This window comes from Amblyomma americanum, chromosome 8 (genome assembly GCF_052857255.1).
Source record: "Amblyomma americanum isolate KBUSLIRL-KWMA chromosome 8, ASM5285725v1, whole genome shotgun sequence".
NCBI lineage: Eukaryota > Metazoa > Arthropoda > Arachnida > Ixodida > Ixodidae > Amblyomma > Amblyomma americanum.
In genome coordinates, this window is record NC_135504.1 from 79,345,705 (window position 1) to 79,372,553 (window position 26,849).

General features: G+C 46.8%; 1 pseudogene; it reads right to left on the minus strand.

The window, feature by feature from the left end:
• Positions 1–3,194: 3,194 nt before the first annotated feature.
• LOC144101243 (uncharacterized) lies at positions 3,195–4,434 on the minus strand (annotated as a pseudogene).
• Between the last annotated feature and the right edge of the window lie 22,415 nt (positions 4,435–26,849).

Here is a 26,849-nt window from a genome sequence, read left to right on the forward strand (position 1 = left end):
CGCGAAAAGCGCGGTGAGTGCGCAAAGTCGGCGGGCCGCCTTTTTGCACGGGAAAGCCAGAGCGTAACTCCTGTCGTCCATTATGACAAACTTTACCAGGCAGCATCGACTCGCGAGCTGCCGCGTAGGCCGCGCACGCCGTACCGCAGCACCGGAAGCCTTGCGATCCGTATTTGGGACAGATCGCCAGGCATAGCCAGGCCAACCTCGGCCGGCGTGAACGTTCCCGCTCACCCAACGGGGGACGTGCACGGAACTGGTCAGCGCCGCCAAAAATTGGTGTAGACTGTAGAGACACTTGCACGACAGTGAACTTTGGTGTGTTTCGTGTGCGTGGGTGTCTGCGCCTAACTGTGCTGTGCGATTGTTAACGGACTTGTGCGCCGCTACCAAACTGTGTTTTTTAACTGTGTTTTTTATGTATGTGTGTTGCCTGTCAGTTATTCTGATTTGTAACTTTTGCGCCATGTCCGGATATGTATACCGTCATGTTGCAGTGTTGTGTATTCCTTTTTTTGTTAGTATGTGTGGCTATAACCCCCGCACCAACGGATTCGTGTGCCGGTGTGGCAAGAAGTTTTCGCATAAGAAGCTATGCTTGCAGGCTTAGGTTATTGCGGCCTTTATTTGGTTTTGCGTAAATGAGCAGACTCCAAGCTCATTTAGCATATTAGGAGGGAAGTGTAAGACCGTGCTTCACCAACGCGTGCATTTTTATTATTCCCTTAGCTTGCGGTCACTGCGGGCCTCCGGTCTACATGGACAGCTCTCAGTGAAGCTCCGAGCTCCCGCTACCGACGTGCCGCCCCCCTCCCCCCCCCCCCCCGCAAGCAGTGGCAAAAGCGCAGGAGGCACTGGCTGTTTAACAGCACAGCTGTGACGGCCGAAGACACCTGGCTTTGTTAAGCGCACCAGGAAAGCTTGCGAGCTGCGCACAACGAGCACGCGGTGCCGCTTGGTATTAGGCAGCATTCCCACTTCGGCAGAATGCGGACCACCTCGAATTCCGCGATGGGCCCCCTTTTTTTGCTTTCTTTTTTTGGGCATTCTCGATGGCACCGAAGCGTCGCGGTTCTCCGCCGTCTGAAATTCCTGCGGAGAGCCAGTGGATCAGTGGTCCCGCCAATTAGCTGAAAAACAACTTTTCATCCTTCGAGAGGCGACGCGCGGGTGCGGCTGGGAAGGGGAAAGCATCAAGCAGTAAGGGCGAGAACTTCCCCCCCCCCCCCCCCTGGGGAGAGGGTTTTCAGAATGTTTTCTGTATGTGTTTCTTTATCTTTTTAGCTAAGTCCCCTGCTCTAAGTTGGATCCAACCTTCACAGGCTGTGGCTACCTCCATTGGTTATCGAAGCCTGGGGCGGGCCTCGAAATATGACCGCCCTAACTTATTTGTTTGCAAAAGCTTTAAAATTGCATGTAAAATCATTGGAGAGCAGTCTTGCTTAGTTGAGGTTCAGGCTTCTTGCAGTGGCACGTAATTGCACAGACTCTAACTTCGGGTCGATGAGTAAGGTCTTGTCCAGTTTCTCTGTGTGAGATCTTTTCTTTTAAGTTACAGTTTGTCTCTCTCTGTGACTCAACTTGTAACGCAGTTTGCCAATGTACATCCTGTAAATATATTTTCTCTTTGTCTCCATCATCTGGCATCAATAATCGTCTGCTGCTTCAACACCGTCGAATTCACGTTTGGAGAGGTCCTGTGCCCCTCCGAAGAAACGCAAAGAATTATCTTTGAATTTACTGCCTCTCTACAGGAGCAGATGAGCATATCGCCGTGTTTTATTTTATGAAAAAGCTTTTTATCAACGGATAACGGAATTCGATGTGGCATATAGCCACATCGAATTCAGAATTGTGGCAGTATAGTTAAGAAACTCAAGTTTCACTTCCGCCTCTTGAGAACTTTGGCTTGTTGCAGCACCTGTTTCTTTGAAAAAAAAAGGAATGCTCCAGCTGATGAATTTTACGCTGCCTGCGCCAATGACCCCACTGGCCCACGCGTAACCTTCATTGCTCTGACAAAGTAAACACCAAATGTTCTGCAAGCTCCTAATCATGACGACGAAAGTCATCCGCTTCTGTTGGCAACCACCGCAACCTGAAAGAGGGATGAAGCCACATTTTTTTTCTGCCACAACAAACAGCCTATATTCTCATCCCTTTTGTCACCGAGTAGGCAGAAGCACAAGGTATACGTCATCTACCCGTCAAATAACGAACGCAGGAAGAAATAAGACTGGCCAGCACAACGGTACTGGCATTGCCTCTGTCTAATTGCACTTCATTTTTTTACACAGTACCCTATACCGTCTCAGTGAGCACTGCCGTCCCAAAGCCTGGCTCACAGTGGCCTTAAAAGCTGCTGAACATTTTTTTACAGTACCGTTAAAATGCACGATACACTAAATATATAATTTTGATGCCTATACTTTAATTTTTGGCAAGCGATACACAAAATGTAACGAAAGCTAGCGATACAACCCATGCCTGGTGATCGACTACTATGGTTATAAGAGGCGATGCACCGACTGTTTTGAGGCGCTGTTGAGAGCTACATTTCGGTTCGAGGGAAACAGACAGCGAGAGTGCTTACTACTTTTTATTTTTGTGTTCTGTCCTTGTAATCTTAGTTTTTTGAGGTGGTGTAGACCATAGCCTCCTCTATTTTTTTTCGTGCCCGCTCAACCGCGTCTAACGCCGTTGTTAGGCGCCGTTCGCGCCAGTAGGCGAAGCTGCCGACGAGTGGCCCGCGCAGCCCTGGATGGAGTAGACGACGCTGCAGGAGTAGCAAACAGCGTAAAACGCGGCGCGCAATTCTGCTTCTGTGTATACTCCTCTCCTTTTAGTAAGAGTGATATGTGGGCACGATCGTTAATGCGCTAAGTTGTTTTTGTTAAGCCATGTGCACATGTACTTTAATAAAAGCTGCATGCTCATCGAGGAAATTATGAAAGCGGCGGCCGGGCATACATATCTAACGTTGCTGCAGTACCGAGAAGAATTCCTCACTTTTCACCTTTATCGACGGTAATTATTAGTGTGCTTCTTTGCACAAAACACGCATTCTCAGCACAAGTCGTATCTGATTCAATATATAAGTAAGAACATAAAGGAAGCATTTTTGCGAGCGATGAGTCAATGGAAAAATTTTTACTGTCCTAGGTAGAATAAAACATACATGCACAAAAAAGTTTTCACAACTTTAATATCTTTCTAGATAGAGGCTTTGATGTGAGCGGCTTCACTACGTCGTTCCTGTCAGTCACCGATAACGCATAGTTAGTAAAAACAGGCCGGAAAAACTTTGTGCGATGAGAAGCTGGCTGTGGTGGTCATTGCAAGCCAGCTCACATTTCAGTGCTCCATGTTCTACAAGAGCATCAACTGCATTGTTGACTGCAGATTGCAGGGGTTTTGATAAGAACCTTCTTTCGTTGAGCAACGCCTCGACGTAGTTCTTGAGGGCGTACAGAACATACACAAACTGCGTTGAAGGATAAAGGAGACCTCCTCTGTCCTAATGACGGATCAAACTGTAACTGGGCGCAGATGAGGCTGGTCGCGTAAGAAGAGCATTGCAGTTGCTGCAATCAATTTTTCCTTGAACAACGCGAGCCAAATAACCTCCTAACATTGTAAGTGCTGCAGCGTCTGGCGCTGGCAGCAACGTTTTCTGTCCTCAGAAGGCCTTCGAGGAGACTTTTCGCCTCCGGTGGGAAGTCGTCCGCGCGCTGGGTGACGGCAGGTTTGTGTGTGCTGTTCAGGGCTCCAGGTATTTTCCTTTTCATTTTTATCACGTTGCTATCTTGGGAAGCAGACACTAAGCCAGTTTTCAGAGCCTTCTCTACGCCAGCGAGTACCGCTCTAGCGTCTGTCTGGTCATTGCTTCCTGCAGACCGCCTTAACCAGCCAAAAAACGACTCTATGGGGTCCAAAGAAAACTTTCTAGTCAAAACAAACTTGAACCCTTCATTAGCAATTAGGTACTTGACGCATTCCACGTTTTATTTTGTCGTCATCATAAGCGCTTGATACGTTTCCTTACTTAGGAACTGTTTCGCTTGGCAGTTACGCTGCATGTCTTCAAGATAGCATAAGAAGGACATTGTCAGCCAACTCAGGCGCCCATCTTCGACAGAGTGATATTGTCTACGGTCTGGCATTTTTTTTGTGAATGTGCTGCACCCACTTGCTGACATCCATTAGAAGAAACCATCGGTGCATCGTGTTCATAAACATGACGGTTGGACCCACAGCTGCAAAGCACATGTCACACGTTTGTCCTGCTTGTTCCTCGAGGAGCTTGAGCGCAGCAGTGACCAGAGGTGAGAGGACCTGGACAGCCCTTGAAACATTTATTTTCTCAATGTTTGACGGAAAGACGTGCTTACGCGGTTAAAAACGAACAGGTTTCACGATGCTCCCTTGTTGCATCTTGTAGAGGTCTTTGAGGTGGGAGGAGGAAACATCGCCGTCCTTACCAAGGTCGCGGGCAAGGAATTGGGATCTCACGTTCTTAATTATGTGACATTGGTCGAACGCGAGAAACAACTTTCGTGTCGGATCTTGAAGGTGCTGCATGCAGTGCGTTAAATTTCCATTACATAGCAGTTGAAAAGCAAAAGCGTTTATTTTGTGATTATCAGCCACAATCCGTACAATCTTAAAGCCAATTCTTTCCACTTCTTTAGGACGTACTTTATCAGGAAAAACAACTTCTGGCCAGTGCAGTTTCTCGTGAAGAAATACCCCACAGGTATCCGGATGCGCACCGAAAGCCCTACTAGCACAAAACACAGAAGTGAGTTGGCTAAAACAGGATCACTACTGGCTCTGTCTTCTGTGCTGTTCTCCAGGTCCACTTCCCCCACAAATGAATCTCTCTGCTTGTTATATTGAAGCCTCCGCTGAATTTGCATCTCATCAAGTACAAACGAGCACACCTTGGCCTGCTCGGCTTTTAGGCCCGTTATTTCCGCCTCAAGGCGTTGCTTAACAAGGGATGTGAAGCCTACTTCGCCTGAATTGACTCCGAGGAATCTTTGCAAAGTAGAGCTGCATGGCAGTTTCAGGAGACCTTCTTTGCAAACGTGCTCGTACGCCCGTGTTGACAGGTTCTTTAAAATTATGCAATGACGCACAACAAGCTCGGACAAGGTTGGCCTGATTTTTGAAAAGGTTTTGACTTGGTCGACCAGAAGGCTTGAACCTAAGTGTTTTTCACTCGCTGCTTTGACGACACCGGCAAAAGCAGCAAGATGACAGTCTTTTTTCAGTTGCCTTAGTTCCTCCTTGTACTTTTTAATTGTTTGTTGCAGTCGCTCTATTCGGGCTTTCAAGTCCCGCTCTTTTCGTCGTCACTTCTGGCGTTCGACTACAAAAATAAAACTGCGGATGTCAGTCTGTGTCGCCTTGTTTTTTTTGCAGTTCTCGGTGTTGAGGCTTCCAACTCGACCACGGGCTCATTGTTACCGATTGAGTAATCCATGTTTGCAGAGCTTTCAAGTGCAGGAAACGACGTAGTTGATGGTGGAGTCCGACCGACGACGTCGACGTTGTGACAAAGGCTACCTGCATCTGTCGGCTTAGAAGCAGCACGGACCAGGGCCGGCGGGCACGGAATGGACGCTTCCCGTTTTCGCACAACTGCATCGCTGCGCGGGCTCTTCGCAGGTGGCTGCATATATTGCGGATAGTCCAAAAAAACGCTTAGAGTCGCACCTCTTTTCAGCTTCCGGGTTTTGCATCTTTCCTTGTTGTCGCTTGAAAAGAAATGCTTGCTGCAGACGACCGAATACACAGGTGTGGTATTCGGCACCCAGTCCTTTCTAGAGATAACTTTTAACCACTGTGCTCTTAATTCGTTGTCGCTTGGAATCTCGTGGAAAGAAATACCTTCGGTCTTCCGCTTTGCGTCAGACTTACATCCCGGCACACAGCAATAAGCCATCGCACATATAATTTAGGTTGAAAAAATGCCAACTAAGAAAGTCACCACCACGACTTTACAAAGTAACCTACTCGGTTTCTTTGTCAGGTACGTGTGGCTGTGGGCGAGTTGCAGAGAGAGCGCCCCTTCTTGTGTTAAGCCGCTCTCTCCCTTGGCGGCACGTGATGCAACCTGAGGAGCAATTGCACAACACTGGATACCCTGGAACGTGGTTAAAGCTGTGAGTCAGGTTGTAGGACTATGGTGACGTTCACTGGGAAGCTGCAGAGCGCAGTCCCTCTTAGTACACACGTATACAGCGGGGAGGTTCCCTTTGTGGTGTTGATGTTGTTCGGGGTCGTTTGAACTTGCCAGGATTCCAGGAAGCGCGTGTTTGCTAACTTGTTCTGACAGCAAGTATGCTGGTTTCGTCGAAGTTGATTGTGTGTCTTAGGAATGTTCGGTTAGAGGACTGCGCTTTCTTGCATGAGTGGTTGAAGCGCACAAAAGACACGGCACATAGGCAAAGACGGACACGACACAGGCGCCTGTGTCGTGTCCGTCTTTGCCTATGTGCCGTGTCTTTTGTGCACTTCAACCACTCAAGCTATGAACCAACTTGCCCAAGAACGTGTTCTACTACAATAGCTTTCTTGCATAGTTGCCGACGTCGCTTTTGTGTTGCCGAATTTTTTCTTTTATATTTTTTTGTTTTTGCCGATGTAGCTTGCGTCGCATTCGGCGCAAGGAATTTTGTAGATAATGCCTTGGGCTCTTTTTCTCCGTGGCCGATTTTGGGAACACCTGGTAAGCAAGCGCAGCAGTGCTTGTAGACTTGGGCGCAACCTGGAGACCCCCTTGGCTCAGGATACGGGATATGGTTTCGCTGGCACTTAGGCATAAAGCAGAGTGACACAGTCATGTACAAGCGCAGAACAAACAGGGACAAAGAAGGATGGGACACCACGAGCGCTTTCTTACAACTAATGTTTTACTGACAAACAAGCACATTACATACAACCTTGCTGCATGACGCCAAACTGACAGCACTGCCGACATCAAGTGGCCGCACCCAAAAACATTTTTTCTTTTTTAGTGAGTGATACAGATGGTGCGCTGACGCAGGATGGACCCGCTTTTCTAATCAATTCTACTTCTATTATCTCTCTAACATCCTGGCACCTATGCTTGGCCACTATCTTGCATGCGCTGAAAAAAGGTTTGCATGGTTTCTTAGTCTTCTCCGCACAGTCATGACAATGTTCAGAAAGATGACCATACCTATAATTGCCTACCTTCCTCCTGTGCTCCTGCAATCTTTCATTCAGACATCGGCCAGTTTGACCGATGTACCTAGAACCACACGCTAGAGGAATTTCATATACTACTTCACAAGCACACGCTACAAAAGGATCTCGGTGCTTGATAGCGCATGGTTCTTTTGGCTTTTGGAAAGGATTGGTCATTTTCACTAGTTTTTCCAGCTTCTCAGGCGCCGAGAGCACTACTCTGACGCCACTACGTTTTGCAATCTTCTTATGGCGATGCGAGGTGTTGTGGAAATAAGGAACGACTACTATCTTATTTCCATTAGCTTTGCTCTGGTTCTTGTCCGTTTTCTTTGGCGTTTTCAACATGCCTTCTGATACAGAAACAATGAGGCTGATCAAATAACCAGCTGACTGGAGGCGCGTCACTTGGTTTTGAAAACTAAGGCTCAGTGAATGGCAACACGACATTTTTAATGCATTACTTAGACATTGCTCAGCGATTGCTCTCTTTACAAGTTTCGAATGTGATGAATTGGCTGTTTGTTTCCTCGCAGTGTGACTTAGCCCTGTATGCTATGCTGTATTAATGTGTTCCTTTTATGTTGATCGAAACTTTGTTCAACGATGTGACTGTACCTGCTGTTGAGTGATGTGTTTGGGAAGGGGGAAGGGGGCCGACACTGAGTCAGGCATTAATTTGCCTTTATGTCTGCCTCCTAGGCACCTATTACTGCTGCCTGAATAAAAAAAAATATTACCAGTTATTACCAGAAACGGTAAGAGAGGTTTATTAGCCCTTGGATGGTACTCCCAACAAGTAGAATTTTCAGTGAAATTTAGCTTTAAATCTAAAAACTGTAAAACACCATCTCTTGGAATTTCATGCGTCAGTACTGAAGGATTAAAACACTCACCAAAAAGGGCTAAAAGCTGGTTGACAGTGGCCGGAAATTCCTTGCACCCTTGTTATAAAATTAGGAAATCATCCACATATCTAAAAACTGTCACTTTGCTAAAATCCTTCAGGCGGTCACAAACGACTGTCACAATGGGCTAAAACAATGTCACTAAGAACAGGAGCAATACACGAACCTATACACAGCCCTTGCTTCTGAATGAAAGCTTGGTCATTCCATTCAATGTACGTTGACCTGAGATAAAATGAAAGCAATTCTAAAAAACTTGCTTCGGACAAACCTGCTGCATTCTGAAAACCTATTGACCCAAAACAATCAATGCACTCTTCCACACAACTGAGGAGGTTTTCTTGTGGCAAGGAATAATACAAACCCTTTATGTGAAAAGAGCAGGCCATAAGACCATTGTTATGATTCCTCTCCAAGAACTCCAAAACTATTTCAGAACTTCGAATCTGGAAGGGCTCGTCAATCACTAAAAGATTTAGTTTCTTTTGCAGGAAGAGAGCGACTGAATTTTGCCACGTGCCATTCTCTGATACAATAACCCTTAGGGGACACTCCACTTTGTGGGTTTTAGCAGTGAACATGACCTATAAAAATGCAGCATTACTTTTTTCAATGTTTTTCGCCAATATTTCAAGGTTCAGTTTGTTGCACAGAGCTTTACCAGACGACCGTAGTTTTTTCGCAGATACCGCTCGTGCCTTATGCAGCACTGACAGCACTGCTTCCATGGCCTTATTTCCAAACTCATCCCTTGTTAGCACCACAAAACCACCTTCTTTATCTGAAGGAAGAACGCACAGTTTATCTTTTCTCAAATTCGAAGCCAAACGACTTATCGAAGCACGTGGAATTACACCTTTAGCGTGATTTAGCACGTCAAACCCCTCCGGAATGCACCTTTCGGCTTCACTGGTATCAGCAAATCGCGAAACACGTCGTACAAGTGACAACTGTTCCGGGGCACTCAACTTTGGCTCAACGGCAAACTTGGGTCCAAGACCAAGAATGCGATCCATATTGTCCGGTAGATGAACCTGGCCTAAGGTCTTAACCGCACACCACATCGTGGGGGGCCGTTTGGGCTGGGCGGCTCGAAGCTTCCTCAGCTCTTGCTGCCACAAGCACTCGGGGACGCGGTCCACTGACATGAAGGCGGAGTGCAGAGCAATCGCTAAGCAATGTCTAAGTAATGCATTAAAAATGTCGTGTTGCCATTCACTGAGCCTTAGTTTTCAAAACCATGTGACGCGCCTCCAGTCAGCTGGTTATTTGATCAGCCTCATTGTTTCTGTATCAGAAGGCATGTTGAAAACGCCAAAGAAAAAGGACAGGAACCAGAGCGAAGCTAATGGAAATAAGATAGTAGTCGTTCCTTATTTGCACAACACCTCGCATAGCCTAAAGAAGATTGCAAAACGCAGTGGCGTCAGAGTAGTGCTGTCGGCGCCAGAGAAGCTGGATAAACAAGTGAAAATGACCAATCCTTTACAAAAGCCAAAAGAACCATGCGCTATCAAGCACCGAGATCCTTTTGTAGCGTGTGCTTGTGAGTAGTATATGAAATTCCTCTATCGTGTGGTTCTAGGTACATCGGTCAAACTGGCCGATGTCTGAATGAAAGATTGCTGGAGCACAGGAGGAAGGTAGGCAATTATAGGGATGGTCATCTTTCTGAACATTGTCAGGACTGCGCGGCGAAGAATAAGAAACCATGCAAACCTTTTTTCAGCGCATGTAAGATAGTGGCCAAGCATAGGTGCCAGGATGTTAGAGAGATAATAGAAGCAGAATTGATTACAAAAGCGGGTCCATCCTGCGTCAGCGCACCATCTGTATCACTCACTAAAAAAGTAAAAATGTTTTTGGGTGCGGCCACTTGAGGTCGGCAGTGCTGTCAGTTTGACGTCATGCAGCAAGGTTGTATGTAATGTGCTTGTTTGTCAGTAAATCTTTAGTTGGAAGTAAGCGCTCGTGGTGTCCCATCCTTCTTTTGTCCCTGTTTGTTCTGCGCTTGTACATGACTGCAATGCACCAACTAGCCCAAAGGTCTGTGCTCTAGAGTGACGCATTTTTTGTGGTGGCGTTGACTGTTATGCGTTGATTTCTCAGGGCAGTGAGCACAATGCATATTCCCTCAAAGTCAGCCAGGGAGTGTTCTGCGATCGCGCTCCTTTCCCTATTAATGAACAGGGCAGAGCACTACGAGGAATATGGACAAGGTTGACTTCGAGAGAACCATTGCAAAAATTTGAAATAAAAAAACACACAAGAAAAACATTTGGTGTCGAGGCGCTGGCGCTGCTGACTCACAATAAACTGGCGTTTAATTTCCAGGTGATATAAATGAGCGGTCCTCTTTGTTGTAGACATGAATCGGTAATGGCTTAGGAGGTGTTGGTCCTTTGAGAAGTAGGAAAAGCCCACGTTTATTTCGCGGCCGCCGAAGCCCCTGCATGCAGCAGGCCACAACTACGCGCACGCCCGTCCATCCAGGGCTGGTAGCGCCGCCTTGCGGAGAAACACGGCGGAGTCAGACGGTGCTTGAGCATCCTTTGACCAGGCAGGGAAAAAATAGAGCAGGCTCTGTGTAGACCCGTTCTCAACAATGCTTTGTTCACGTCAGGCATACTGACGGTCAAGATGTTCAAAAAAAAAAAGATGTATAAGGTACTGTCTATGCGGCACTGCATTTTTATTTTTCCTCTTCCTGTTTGGCCAAATGCACCTGCAGCATTGTGTAAATTAATAAATAAATAACGAAGGCGGGTCACGCCGGCACTCACGATTGATAGGTTAGTCCACAGGGCCCATGGCATTTACTTTGCTTGCATTACCCTTTCTGTTGTCTCGCGGCCTTGAGTTAAACCTGACTGTTACTCTAGTCCATGCGTGAGCTCGTAGCCAAGATGAAGCCACCGATCATTCACAAGACTTCAGTGCCGCAAACTGTTCACGCTTTTCTGACAGATCTGGACCCCTTGTTGACATGTAATAGACATGTTGGTGTGAGAACCATTTCTATGGCAAATACGAAAAGCCCACCTTTGCTTCTTTAGCGGTGACACCTTCTTAGCTTTGTCGGCGACATGGCAGAAAGAAACTTTTGACCGCATCTGCGCGAGTACCAGTGCAGCACTGCCTAAACGGGCAGTGACTGCGGCAACCAGCAAGCGTTATCGGCGTTATTTCAACCCGTGACGTCGAATCCGGTTTGAAGAAAAGATGTCACGTCCGACAATTTTTTGCGGTTTGAGCCATGTTTGAGCCGAGCCGAGCATTGCTGTCAGTAGCACTATGGCCAGTTGACAGAAAGAGCGCGTGATCGTGTTGATAATAATAATTGGTTTTTGGGGAAAAGAAATGGCGCAGTATCTGTCTCATATATCGTTGGACACCTGAACCGCGCCGTAAGGGAAGGGATAAAGGAGGTAGTGAAAGAAGAAAGGAAGAGATGCCGTAGTGGAGTGCTCCGGAACAATTTCGACCACCTGGGGATCTTTAACGTGCACTGACATCGCACAGCCCACGGGCGTTTTAGCGTTTTTCCTCCATAAAAACGCAGCCGCCGCGGTCGGATTCGAACCCGGGAACTCCGGATCAGTAGTCGAGCGCCCTAACCACTTAGCCACCGCGGCGGGTGCGATCGTGTTGCATGTGAGCAATTTGAACTTCCTCGCGCCTGACTATTTTGTGTTCGCAGATAACCCAGGACTGGCACTGAGCCCGCTTGCCCGACAGTGGACCCAAAGGCCCGGAGGGAAAGACTCATCTCTTTTATCGTATGTTCTGCTCAAAAGCTCTGTGCAGATCTACATAAAAGAGCATGCGCTAAGCGTGTTTTTATATCTTTTGTTAACCCAGCCCAACGTAACTCGTGGTCATGTAAAACACGCGTAATTACCAGCTATTGCGTGCTCCCGAAAAAAGCGGGAAACTTTTGACTACAGTCCAGTTGAACCACGAGCGGATTTATTACTAATAAAGCCGGTCGTGAGTTGAACTAACCGTTTGTACAATGAGTTTTGTACACGGTCCAATTTTTTGGGGCCCCACGGCTGGGAAAGTCTGTTTAGTGTTGACTTAATGCTGCACTTTACAATTCTGTGCTGCTGTTACAATTCGCTTTCTAAAACAGTTGCAAAAATTGCAGCGAGATAAGTGATTACGCTTTGGTGTCTGCGGAGCGAAACATTTTCTTTTTAAATTAATATTTATTTCAGGAAACAGCACTTGAAAAACTGACAGGCAGTTTTCTGGTATGCATGGACCTTCCCAATTCCTGCTTCGAGTCCGGCGTTCGGTTGCGGGCGCAGATGCTGAACAAATGGGAAGTTAAAATGTTGAGACAGCAAAGACTTTAAGGCTCCACAGGGTGAGCCCTCCACCTTCTGTGGGCATCGGTTTTACGTGGGGAAGGTGTTCGGACCCATGTAGCCTACTAGCATGGAGCGCATGAGGCAACTGGAAAAGCAAGCTTCCTTTTAAGGCCTTAAATCATAAGACCTTTCTAAAGGTGATGCTGTAAAGAGGCCTTAAAGAGATTAACATAGTGGGCAATGTGTTTGATGTCCTTTGACTTTTTGGAAGCTTGTGAGGTGCATAAAGCTCACAAGGGACTTTCGCAGAGTGTGACAGGTCATTATGGTGATATTAGAAGAAGGCATACTGTTGTGTCTGCACTTCATTTATTGCACAACTAAGAGCATGGTACAATACTGACACACAACATGCAAGCCATTCCGCCGGAACAACACACACACACAGCGTCAATACGCCCGCATGCAGCTTGTGTTCACAGTTGCCAACACACGCACGGTACGCCGCTGCTTTTGGCACACAACACTTCCTCCCTTGTAATTTTTTTACAAGTCCAGTTTCGATGGTGGTCGACGTACCCTCACTGGGCGACCTGCGATAGGATCAGCGAGGCTCACGGGAAGTGCTACCCGAGGAGTATTAAGTTTGTCTTCTGGTGCACTCACACATGGATCACGTTGAGGTGATGCAGATTTGTTTTCATCTGGAACACAAGCAGGTGATGTCTCGTTGTCCGGGGAGGTTTGCATACTGGGTAGGAATTCAGGTTCCGGATCCAGATGGCGTTTGTCGTCGGTGTAACCCTTGCGCAGTTGATCAGTGTGACGTTTCCAGGTTGTTCTTCCAACTTCCACTTCATATGATAGAGGCCCTGTTCTGGTTGTGATTGTTCCGGGCACCCATTTACTCGTACCCCTATAGGAGCGCACAGAAACTTCTTCCCCCTCAGAAAAGCAGCGCTGAGGCTTACTTGGTTGAGATGACCCTTGTTTCTCACACGTACGTCCACTGGGTTGTGGGCGTAATAGTGCCAGTCGAGTGCGTAGCTCGCACCCGAGATAAAGGTTTGCTGGTGTCTCACCAGTAGCACAGTGGGGTGTCGTACGGTATGCCAAAAGGAAGTTTGTCAATTTATTGATGATGGATCCCTCTCCTTTCATGGCCTTCATACTGTGCTTGAAGGACGGCACGAACCTTTCTGCAAGACCGTTCGTCGCCGGGTGATATAGCGCGCTAAATGTGTGTCGCACACCATTCTGCATGAGAAAGGTCCGAAGCTCTTCCGATGTGAATTGAGGACCATTGTCCGTGACAATGCGTTCAGGAATGCCGTGAGATGCAAACATAATGCGTAGTGCATCCACGGTGTGCTCTGCCATAGTTGAACTCATCACATGTATTTCTGGCCATTTTGAGAATGAGCAACATTTTGCCCAGGAATGGCCCTGCAAAGTCTAAATGAACTCGGCGCCATGGTCCACTCGGCACTTCCCACGGGTGCAGGGAGACCTTTGGTGGCATGTTGCTCTCGCTGGAGCACCCTGCACATTTCTTAGTGATGGCTTCGATATCGGTGTCAACAGATGGCCACCGCACAAACGAACGTGCAAGCGCTTTCATTTTCACAGTGCCTTGATGTCCAGAGTGCAGGTCGTTTAGGACTGCTCCTCGCAATACAGCTGGAATGACAGTTCTTATGTCCCAAACAATGATGCCGTGGTGTAAAGAGAGTTCATCTCCACGCCTGTAGAATGGAAGGATTTCGTTGTCTTGTTTGCACGATTCCCACCCGTTCACAACATGGTGGCGGACTCTCGATAGCAGACGGTCACGCTCTGTGGCTTGTCTAACTTGATGAGCTGTTACAGGTAGTTGCTCCATTTGGTTCAGGTAGAAAAGTTCAGCTTCATCTGGTTTGTCTTCAGGACTGTCTGGAAGAGGAAGGCGTGACAATGTATCTGCGTTGGCATTGTCCGATGACTTGCGGTACTGTATCTCGTAGTCGAGCCCAGCTAGAAACAAGGCATAACGTTGAATGCGTGCTGCCTGCATCGCAGGAACACTGCTGGTTGGGCCAAAGATGTGTGTCAGAGGCTGATGATCTGTGATCAGCTTGAAGTGTCTTCCATACAGGTATGCATAGAACCTTTGTATACCCCAGACAATGGCTAGTGCTTCTTTATCTGAGAGTACTGCTTTTCCGAAGTCTTCAAGGTTCGAGATGCAAATGCGATGGGTTTTTCACTCCCATTAGGCATTTTGTGCGAAAGGACTGCTCCGAGTCCGGGGGGGCCAGCATCACATGCCAGACGTACTTCCAGGCTCGGGTTGTAGTACACAAGGACAGTTTCTGAGGCTATAATCTTCTTTGCTCGCTGAAATGCCACCTCACATTCTTTTGTCCACTTCCATGGTGATGATTTCTCCAGAAATGCATGCAGTGGTCTGAAAAGATTAGCACTGTCTGGAATAAACTTCCCGTAATAGTTCACAAGGCCAAGGAATGACCTCAACTCAGACGTGGACTTGGGTGTAGGGGCATGTATCACTGCCTTGATCTTGTCCTCTGTCTTGTGTAACCCGGTTCCATTGAGCTTGTAACCACAGTATGTTACAGAGTCTTCAAAGAACGAACATTTCTGGAGGTTAGCTCTGAGCCCATACTCTTGCAGTCTTCTGAGCACTAGCTCTAGGTTCTTGAGATGAAAATCTTCTGACTCACCAGTGACAAGAATGTCATCTTGAGTAGCATGGCACATTGGGATTCCCTGCAGAATTTGATCTATTGTTCTCTGCCACACAGCTGGCGCAGGAGAGATGCCAAAAATCATTCTGTTGTACTGATACAGCCCTCTTTCTGTGTTGATGGTCAAGAGCGGCTTGGACTCATCGTCTACTTCCATTTGTAGGTAGGCTTGTCTCAGATCTATCTTTCAAAACTTCTGTCCTCCTGCTAACTTTGCAAAGATGTCCTCAATGCGGGGTAAGAGATACTGGCCCACCACCAAGTGAGGGTTGATTGTGGTTTTGAAGTCTCCACATATGCGGACAGTTCCATTTGCTTTCACTACAGGCATTATGGGCGTGGCCCAATCACTGTGATTCACTTTTGTAAGGATGCTGACTGCTTCCAACTGTTCAGGCTCAGTGTTCACTTTCTCCTTCAAGGCATAGGGCACTTGTCGTGGCCTGCAGAACTTCGGTTGCACACCACTTTGAAGACGCAGTTTCAGTTTAATGTGCTTGATTTTTCCAATGCTATTATCAAAGACGTCCCTGTGTTCTGCGAGGATCTTGTTCAGTTGATCTGCACGTGGCCCCAGTTGGTTGTCGATCCTCAATACACTGCTCAGCTCGAGAAGGTTGAAACGATTAATCCAGTCTCTTCCAAAGAGCGGAGGTCCTGGAGTGTCGACTACAAAGAACTGCACGCGTTGCGTTGACTTCCCAAACGTGACTTTGGCTGTTGCCACACCGTTAGGGCTGAAGGCTTCACCAGTCAGCGTCTTGAACCGTACTGAAGTTCCCTCCAGAGGCAGATGAGAGAGATGCGCTTCGTACGTGGTTCTTGGCACAAGAGAATACTTGGATCCAGTGTCCATCTCCGTTTCCAATGTGTGCCCTTCAATCTGTGGCTTCAGCCAGATCGGACTGCTTTTGTTCCCATCGTCGACATGTGCCAGAAGTTCAAATGCATCACTGTCTTGTTCAAGGCATGCACTTGACTTTTTGAAGCCTGCCTATTCTTGTAAGTAAGGCTTGACCGGCGTGGTGCTCTATTGGCATCACTTGACTTGCTTTTACACGCGGGACTTATGTGGCCAACTTTATTGCACTTGTGGCAAACACTTGTGAGAAACTTGCATTTCGACGGTGGATGCCCCTTGCGGTCACACCTGTAACGTCGTCGTGCTTCCTTCTCGACATGAGCCACGGAAGCCGTCACTTCTTCCCTGCTTTTGAATTCGGCGATGTCCTTCACTGCAAGTTCATGTGCTACTGCTTCGTCAAGGGCGTGCTTTAGTGTAACCTTTTTTGCGGTTAGCATTCTCTGCTGGACTTGCACGTAGCGAAGACCGCACAAATTTATCCCGCAGTGCCTGGTCCAAAAATGACCCAAAGTTGCAGTTCTGTGAAAGCCGCCGCAGTTCTGCCATATATTCGTTAGCAGACTCACCTTCTCTCTGAAGTCTCTTGTAGAACCGATGTCGCTCAGACATTTCAAGAGGCACAGGTGAAAAGTAGTCTCCCAGGTACTTTTTAATGTCTGCGTACGTGTTCTCTGAGGGTTTGTTCGGCGTGGTCAGCTTGCGAAGGATAGCGTAAGTTTTCGCTCCCATGCTTGTAATTATAGCCGCTACCTTCTTCTCTTCCAGTAAGCTGTTGAGCGCAAAGTATTCGTCCGCCCTTTCTATATACGACGACCAGTCTTCAACAGTGTCATCGAAACTGTCGAGCTTACCGATTAGCGCTGCTTGAGCTGTCATTGTTCTCCCGCCCAGAGTAGGGCTCGCAGAGTTAGGCCTGACACTTCGTGTTTGTCAATGCTCTTCTTGCGGCTGCCAGTTACTGTCACTTGATGTGGTGATCTTCAGGCCGTTCTTGGAGCGTTCTTGATCCCGTCCTCGTCGCCATTTGTTGTGTCTGCACTTCGTTTATTGCACAACTAAGAACATGGTACAATACTGACACACAACATGGAAGGCATGCCGCCGGCACAACACACACACACATCGTCAATACGCACGCATGCAGCCTGTGTCCACAGTTGCCAACACACGCACGGTACGCCGCTGCTTTTGGCACACAACACATACTACAGCACAATGGGACAGCGAAAACGAGCACACAGGATAAGCGCTCGTCCTGTGTGCTCCTTTTCTTTCTTCCATTGTTCTGCGCTATGTCTTCTAATATGCTATGCCAACAAGCCCAAACTACCACTTTGTTAAGATTGTGGTTATTATAGGTTTCTTTGATTTGGCTGCACTCTCTGCACTAGTTCTGTGAAGCTCCGCGGTGGTGCCGGCAGTATACAGCGTCAATTCAGGCAGTTCAAATGCACCTTCGCTCTGGCTGCTTCCAAAACGAATGGTCGAGTGCAGGCCCGATTTTCTGATAGCCTTGCTCTCGTTGCGAAATTGCAGCCAACTGCATGCCGCCGACACCAACGACCACTAGAATATTGAAATTCTTGGAAGAATTTTTAAGCAGCAAATCGCTATGAGGTTTTGCCATGAAGCTGCTCTAGGAAATCGTCGTTTCACAGAAAAAAATCGTTGCATGTATACACACAGGCGACTTACGAATGCGGCTCGACTTGACCGCTTAGGTTTTCAATATCACTCCTCAGTCAGTCCTCTCCTCTATATGTAGGTAGAAGAAGTAGAGAAGGTATGACACAAGTTTTTTAATGAAATGAGGAGAGTTATTTGCTGAAAGGTTATGGTTTATGGGGGTTTAATGTCCCAAAGCGACTCGGTCTAGGGGGGACGGCATAGGGAAGGGCTCCGGAAATTTTGACCACCTGGTGTTCTTTTAGGGAGCACAGACACCTAACTTTTAGATGCGTGGTTTCTTCTTTTTAATGTATTCACGCCACTGCGGTGGGTCAGTAGTTATGGGGCTCGGCTGCTGACCCGAAAGATGTGGGTTTGATCCCGGCCGCGGGGGTCGAATTTTGATGGAGGCGAAATTACAGAAGCCCATGTACTGTGCGATGTCAGTGCACGTTGAAGAAGCCCAGGTGGTCGAAATTTCCGGAGCCCTTCACTACAGTGTCCCTCATAGCCTGACTCGCTTTGGGACGTTAAACCCCCATAAACCAAACCAATCTTTTTGTAATGAGGTGTAAGGCATTATTATGCACGGATTACCACGTGGTATGCTACTACGGCTGCTAAATAATTTATAACTGTATTTCTTTCTCGTGCTCTCTCAGTTTCAACAGCTGAGCGATGACTGTGATATCAAAGAGAGGTTGTAGGTCATGTGAGCCCTGAAAAAGTGCAATATATTTGGTGCATTTGCATTTATTGTCATTCTTGCTTTTGAGGAAGGCTGGCTTCAGCACGGCAGTAAGTTAAAACGAGAAAGCAGCAATTTTATCGCAGTTTTTTTATGCCTTGTAAGACATAAACCTTTCTTTGACGTCACAGCTCTTGTTCGGCGGTTGAAACCGAAACAGCATTGCAGAAAAATTAGATTATAAATTATTTAGCGGTTGCAGGCGAATACCACATGGTGGTTCATGCATAGTAGTGACTTCCGCATCATTATAAAGAAAAAAATATGCCAACAAAATTAGGTCTCTATGCTTCCTTAACGTGCAGTGACATCATACAGTACACGGGCCACTAGAATTTCGCCTCCATTGAAATTCGACCGCCGCAGCCAGGATGAAACCCGAGACCCAAAAGACGCGGTTTCGATGCTGGCCGCGGCGGTCGAATTTCGATAGAGGTGAAATTCTAGAGGCCCGTGTACTGTGATGTCAGTGCATGGTAAAGAACCGCAGGTGATCTAAATTTTCAGAGCCCTTAACTATGGCAACAATCATAACCTGAGTCACTTTGGGGCGTTAAACCTCCATAAGCCATAAACATTTCAACAAGAACTGTCATCATTTCATTAAATAACTAGTGTCATACTTTCTCTACTTATTCGACCTACACATGGGCACCGCAATATTGCTGCACCGCAGCTGTGCTTCCATTTTGTCTAGTGCAAGCCAGCCTAGAACTCGTGCTGCACTTCTTGAACTAATGAAGAAAGTGCAGCCAAATGGAAGAGACCTGATGATTATGTGGCTATTTTCTTTGCATTGGGTGGGCGAGTTTTTTGTCCTAGCCATTACATAGAAAAAAGAAACAAAAAGGAAACGTGGAGACCTTCACTATTAAGACAACAGCTTTCACCTGCAGACCCCAAATGAAAAAAGCCTGCCTGTATAGTGAACAAAGCAACTAGGCGGTCACGGATCTAGCAATATAATTTTGAAAGTGGGACTCCTGCTGTGAAACTGGTAACGTTCGTGCCCCTATAGACAAGCAGTGGTGAGAGACGAGACGCCACAGACGAATGCAGGTAGGACAAGTAGCTGAATGAGGAAGTAGTTCCCATAATTGATGAATACATGGAAAGACAAGGACGAGACATGTTTATGTTCTTCCTCCTTCTATGTTTGTCGTTTTGTTTTCACAATTTAGGAGTAGCTGTTTGTTGTAGTTTCAGTTTTTCAGGAAAATGGGGAGGGGTTTTTCTTTATCTTCAGACATACAGCCCAAAAGACAGAGCGCAGGAGTGACTCACACAGCATTAGTGTTTGCGTTTTGTTCCTACTGTTCTGTGTGCTTGCACCCCTTGCCCCCAAATGAGGCATTGACATGATCTTACATGGTGCTATGCTGGTAAACGACGTGTTCTGCATGCATATGGGTGTGTGGCATTCAGATTGAAGCACCAACACACGGCTTCTAGTGCAGTAGGATTTGGGGGAGGAAAAAGTCCTCAAGGATGTAGATTAATAGTTTACCTCTTCAGTGTGCCTTTTCTGAAAATTTCTCTGACAGGAGGTTTTAATACGTGTCAGCCCACCTCTCATGTTGTACTCCCTTGTGGGCTTTTGAGGTACAAATAAATAAAAAGTAGTGCCCTTTCAAACAGTATAATTTGCAGCTTTGGTGCAAGATTTTCTGTGGCCCCTTCAGGGAGTGTTTGCCCAGAGCTTGTAGTGATTACTTAATGGTGCTTGGTCCCAAGAACCAGACAGTTAACCATTCGCCCTTGTGCCTTTTGGTGAGAAAATCTGAGAGTTAAAAATGACAATTTACCATAGCTGTGAACAGTAATGAGCTGGATGTATTGCCAAAGAGAACCGAGGTCATCTGCTTGACAGTGGTAAGAATTTTGGGTTGGCTATAGCATAGATGACTTAACACTGTCTCCCTTATGTTAATAGATGTGGCATTGTTGGCATGTGTAATCAAAGATTTGTTTTGATGTTTGTGGCTGGTGAGCTGTCAGCTCCGCCATGACAAAGTTGTAAGCTCAACCAGAAGTACCTGTGCTGTTTGAGCGCAGGACAAGAGCTTTGAGCAAGGCCACTGCACTACGTCCTTGTTGTACATTTGGCTTTCGTGGTGCTCCAACTTCCTCCTTCCCCCACCTCTGTGAAGAATGTCGCCATGGGGCCGAGCGAAAGTGGTGTGGTGTAATTAAAGCAGTGGCATGGCCATAAGGTCCGTCCGAACAGCACTGCGTAAGACTTGTTTGCTGGATTGGCCCTGCAGTCAGAACTGAGGCGAGTTATGAGTGGGCCACTGTGAAAAAAGACAGTAGAGCAACGGAAACATGACATGAATGGTGGAGAGCTATAATTTAGAGGCAACCTTTGATTCCTGTGTTGCCATTGTGGTCAAAGGTATCTGTGCGACCATCATGGGCAGCGCCTGTTCTGAACGCATCACATAGCAATACATCAGAACTTCAATTTTATAGTTGGCTCGTGGGCCTTACTGCCGGAGGTGTATGAATCGGTTCAGATTTCACATTGAGACGCATCAAATTCAGCAACCTTAGTACTCACAGGTACAGTAAAACCTCGTTAAGGCGAACCTCGTGGCACTGCGGAAAAATTGTGCGGAAAGCGACAATGTTGTCGTGAAAATGACGAAGCTGGCAGTGGTGCAGGAACGGAAAGGTCGCGTTATAGGCGAGCGGCCATTAAAATCATCTCACTGCCATCATTTTCGCCGCTTATTATTTGGCCGGTCGCCACGTAACACTTGGTGTGAGAGGCGGGGTATCATCTCCATCCTGGTCCTGGAGCTTCGGAGGCCTGCGCCTGCCGTTATCGTCGGCCGTGTGTACCTGGTTCGCCCGCCCGGCTGTGCTCCAGCCTGCCGAACCTGAACCGACCTCGCCGCTCACCCGAGCCCCGTCCCTCGCCTTAACCACAAGACACGTTGACATGAAACGCTGCCAGGACCCGACACGCCGCCCACACGTGAGGATACAGCCTCCCTGCCCATGTCAGTCGGTGCATTCAAGGGCTTCGGCCGTCGGCTCCTGGTGACCTGTGGCCCGGAAGCTTCGTCGACCAGGATTCATTCACACATATCGTTCATCGTGGCGGCCAGCACTTCCCCCCTTGCGATTTCTGTTGTAATGTCCTCTGAACCCATCTCCACTGAGCGCGTCTCTCCGTCGGTGTCTTCTATTCACTATCGCTACGACCGCTTGGCAGCCCCGGGTAGTGTCATGAAAGCGGCAAAGCTGGCGCTGGTGCGGAACAGAAAGGTCGCGTTTTAGGTGGGCGGCCATTAAGATCATCTCACTGCCATCTTTCATCGCCGCTTATTATTCGGCTGGTCGCCACGTAACAATATGCCCAAACTGAAAGCAGCCTCAGTATATCCGTTGACCTGGTAAAAGATGTCACCTGAGGCATTTCAAAAAATGCGCAGGCGAAACCCTTTAATCATTGGCTACGAGTGCAGCCTTGAAGGCATGTAAGCCAGGTTCCGTGTCCGAGCTGCTCTATTAGGCTGTATTTGAGTGAACAAGCAAGTGTCTAGCGCACATGCAGTTTTTTCCAACAGTATGGGTTTAGCTGTCTTCAGCTTCCATGTAGGTGCTACTTTCATTGGATGGCGTTTTGCCAATGATGGAAGCAGCAGTGTCAATACCAAACTGTGCTGAAGAAGTCTAGACTGCAGTGTCTAATACATCACCAATCATGTAAAAAAAATGAGTCTCCACAATGCCTCCTCTGCAACAAAATACCTCCTGTAAACAGGAGGTTTTTAGGAATACCTTCTCTATTCCGAGGCCTGGATTGGGAACAGTTGGGGATAAGAGGTAATGGAGAATACCTTAGTAATTTGCAATTCGCAGATGATATCGCTAAGATGCTCAGGAGATGAACTGCAAAGCATGATCAGTAAGCAGAATTGTCGGTCTGAAGAATTAGAGTACAGACACCTAACTTTTGGGTGCGTGTTTTTTGTTTGTAATGGTGCCTAAGGCGTTGTTATACATGAATTACCACCTGGTAGACTTCTATAACCACTAAATAATTTATAATAGCATTTCTTTCTCGTGCGGTTTCAGCCTCATTTTCAACAGCCGAATGAGAACTTTGACGAAAACGTGTGCTTACAAGTCACGTGAGGCATGAAAAAACTGCAATATAATCGCTGCTTCCGCATTAGTTGTCATTCTGGCTCTTGAGGAAGGACAGCTTCAGCACTGCAGTAAATTATAACGATAAAGCAGCGATTATATGGGCATTTTCCATGCCTCACGTGACACTAAAGCACTCTTTGACGTCACAGCAATTGTTCGGCTATTGAAACTGAAACTTGACAAAAAAATTCAATTATAAATTATTTAGTAGCCATGGGCAATTATCACATGGTGATCCATGCGTAGTAGTATTTTCTGCATCGTTGTAGAGAAGAAAAAATGCCACAAAATTACGTGTCTATATTCCTTTAGCACGCAGAAAACCAAATGTAAAATGTTCCTGGCCATTCCCTCCAATGCAAATGCTGTGTGGTGTATATTATTGTTACGTGGTGGCCGTCCGAAGAGTGGGGCGCAATGAATGATGGCAGAGATAAAATTTAATGGCCGTTGGTTTAGCGCGAGTGCTCTGTACCGCACCACAGGCAGCTTCGTCGTCTTTGTCACAATATTCCTTTTTCTCATGGACATTGCCACATGTAGGAAACTGGGTGGTGTGTCATCGTCTGCGTAAGAACTTAAGGACACTGAGAAGTTCCCTAGGCAGCCGCTGAGCACACACCATACGTGGCAAACTTATTTTTGAAAAGTAATTTAGTTTAATTACTAATTACTTTACTAGAAATCACAGAAGTAATTGAATTACATTACAAATTACTGGTCTCAGAAAGTAATGATATTACATTACAATTACCTGCCTTAAGTAATGAAAATTACTACTTAGTTTCGATGCTAAAACGTTGCGCATTGGTCATAGTTTGTGCAAAATTTCTAAAGTTTTTTTTGTATGCACCGCCACTGAGCTTGAAAATGGGCGTCCGAAATTTTGCCCCCTTTCAGTCAATTTCAACAGCCGCTTTGCTGATGTAGATGAGGTCTTTGTCATATCACTCTTCAATCAGAAGTACATCGTTAAATGTGTAATATGGTTCCACCATCCTGATTTTGAAGAATTTGTCATCTGCGTAAACAGCGGGAGTGCACTGACTGCTTATCCATGCATCAACTCAGAAGTGCACAGGTGCGCGAGAAGCTGCCAATTCTGCTGTTCAATTGATTTGTTCTGGAGGCAAGTTGGTGGAAATACATTGCATGTCTCTGGGACACTGTTGCCTATGCTGCCCTTGAGTTAGAAATAGGGCCTCAAATGAGGCCACAACAAACCCGAGAACTCCCGACCAACTTTCTTAGATGTGTCAGTTGAGACTTCTTGTCAGTGCGGCGACGTCAAAATACTTCCTCAAGCACTCGCAGTGCATCTGTGCGAAGGTGCCATATGGCGTGCCTTGGTCATGGATCTCTCTTGGTGGCCATGCAGTGCCTTTGTGTGTGAGACCGTATGCAGTGCAGGAAGATGCGTAGCAGTCCTGTGACTGATATGTAGACTCTTCACCAAGGCGGTGCTGACGCCTCTCATCACCTCTCGTCCGCGTGCGCCGCTTCCCTGGGGTGCTGGCTATTACTGCTTGCGTGCTTTTAAGGCACAAGCCTTAAGTGGGACATTATCATCGATAGCCGGCGTTATTGTCGATGCCCAGGAAAAGCGGTCCACAACCCCAATTATATCATCAGCAAAGAGAAAAATTTCTTCCGAGGGTGCAGAGAATTGAACCAAGGGCCTTCAGATTGCGAGGCGATCGCGCAACCCATGGGCCACAAAACCGCGTTGCTTCTTGATGATTCATTTAATGTATGTGTTGCCCTATGACTGTAAGCTAATGAGTAGGTGCGTCATTAGAAAGGAAGGAAACAATATAAATTAAAAAGTGAATTTTTTTCGCCTTCAAAGCATGGTAGTAGTCTTAAGTGTTTATTCTTGCTTTGGGAGTCGCCGGGGTGGCTTCATTGGTTATATGGTGCTCGGCTGCTGACCCGAAAGACTCTTTGGTTTGATCCTGACCCCCGCGGCAGTCTCTTTCGATGGAGGTATGCTATAGGCCCACGCACTGTGCGATGTCAGTGCACGTTAAAGAACCCCAGGTGGTCAAAATTCCCAGATCCCTTCACTATGGCGTCTCTCATAGCCCGAGTCGATTGTTTTGGGACGTTAAACCCCCCTAAACTGCATCTTTGCTTTGTAGATGCTCATCTCCACAAACGCAAAGCCAAAGCATGGAATACGAGGAGAAGCATGGACTCGGTATACAGCAAAAGTAATATCGCTAGTAATTAATTACTTTACGTGAAATTACTGCTTGAAAGTACTTCATTACATTACTAAATTACCAGGCCACAAAAGTAATGAATTTCATTAGAAATTACCGAGAAAAATAACTTAATTACTGTAATTTTATTACAGTAATTTAATTTCTGGCTAATCTGCCACACACTGATTTCAAGGTGATTGCACACAGCTTTTCAAAGAATGCGAAATCCTGACATGATAGCGTCTGCAAATGGTAAGAAGACAGGGCCTTTTCATTTTTAAGACAAAGGTTTGTGCCACCTTCCCTTCTAAATTTTTGTCTCCCCCCCCTTTTTTTCTTCTTTCTCTTCCCCCCTTCTTTTTGGATGTTATGAATGCAATGTTTTAGCAACAAGCTTGAATCAGCACCTACGAAAAATTTGTTCGCGGTTCTGCACGTGATTGTCGCAATGTCCAGGTTTTGCTCCATTTCCTAGTCCCTGGCATTTATTGGCACTTTCACTTCATTAAAAGTTTGGTGAATGAGCTGGCACATATTTTGAAAAGTTCCTTTTCTAGCGGTTGCAGGTTTCCTTATTTTTGTCTTCCATGGGGTTGAAGCTTCATGGCACGTCTAGTCCATCAACTATTTCTTATGGTGTCTTCGGCTGGTCGTTTTTGAGCGCTCTAGAGCGCTACGAAACGGGTGGTTGTATTCGGCTGGTCGAAAAAGAGCAATTGGCATGTATTCGGCTGGTTCTTTTCGAGCGCCTCTGACTTGGAGCGCTCTGTGCCAGGGGGCTCCGAGTTGCTCTCACTTACCCGACGGAGCAACGAAAGCTCGGCTGGAGATCGCATCACGTGATAGCCACGTTTTCCGGTGTTGGGATCCGCGCCAAGCCAGGCCAAGCCAGTTCCGTAACCTGCTGAAAAATTTGGCGCCAACGCACGAACAGATCGAGTTGCCTCTGCACCGAAGTTGTGTACCGGGTACCGCTGTGCTAAACTTTTTGGTTGTTTTAGCTCTGCTGAGTGCACGCAGTTTCGCAGCATCATGTCGAAGCGGAAGCGCCTAGTGGCGTTAGCGAAGCCATCAGTTCTTTTGTTAGCTGCAAATGACAGCACCGACAGCAGTTCCGACGAAGACGACACTCACGTGTATACAGCGATGTTCACAGAGTTGTTCACTGTGCCGGCTAAAATACCCAATGTGACAAGTTACGTGGACACGACGGTGCGACATTATTCTGAATCAGAGGTAAGCGCCAAGGTGCGGTCAATATTGCTAGCTCTAATTTACATGTTCAACAGTTCCGCAGGAATTTTCGCCTTCCGCGCAAGGCCTGCTACGAGCTTGTCTCCAAGTTCGAGGGCTCCAATTTCTATCCTTCAAGCAGAAATCACGGTGGCTCACCCGCCAAGACTGCAGAGGAGCATCTTCTTTCGTTTCTTTGGTAAGTTTTCTGAAATTTCCCCAGCATGATAAGTAGTGAAACAGTTTTCTTGCTCCACGCGATTTGAATTTACAACTAGGCATTCTTGCAAGGTTCGAGCTGAATTGCCGCCTGAAAACATCTTTAAACCATTCTTTGTCTGTAGCTAATTTCTTGGACTGTGTCATTTGCTCGGTTGGCTATGTTTAAAAGTGGTCAATCTACAGCTGACTAGTTGGTACTGCAGTGTTTAGAATTTTTCGTCGCTAGCGCACTGCTTTCCTGAATCCAACCCAGTTAAATAGCCCACACATCGACCTAAAGGGGTTACTTTTACATTGATAATTCATAAAACGTGCAACATGCATGAGTAACATTGCTTTATAATTGTAATCGCATCAAAGCAATCTTAATTCTATTTAGCACTTGCAATGCATCAACATACTCAAGAATGCGGTATAATAATGGCTTTACTCTTGTTTTTCAGGTATGCAAGTAACAAAGCATCCATGCGAGAGGTTGCAGTACTCTTTAACATGGCAGAATCAACACAGATGGCAGTGATAGACAGAGTTCTTCAGTTTCTCTGTCATATAGCAC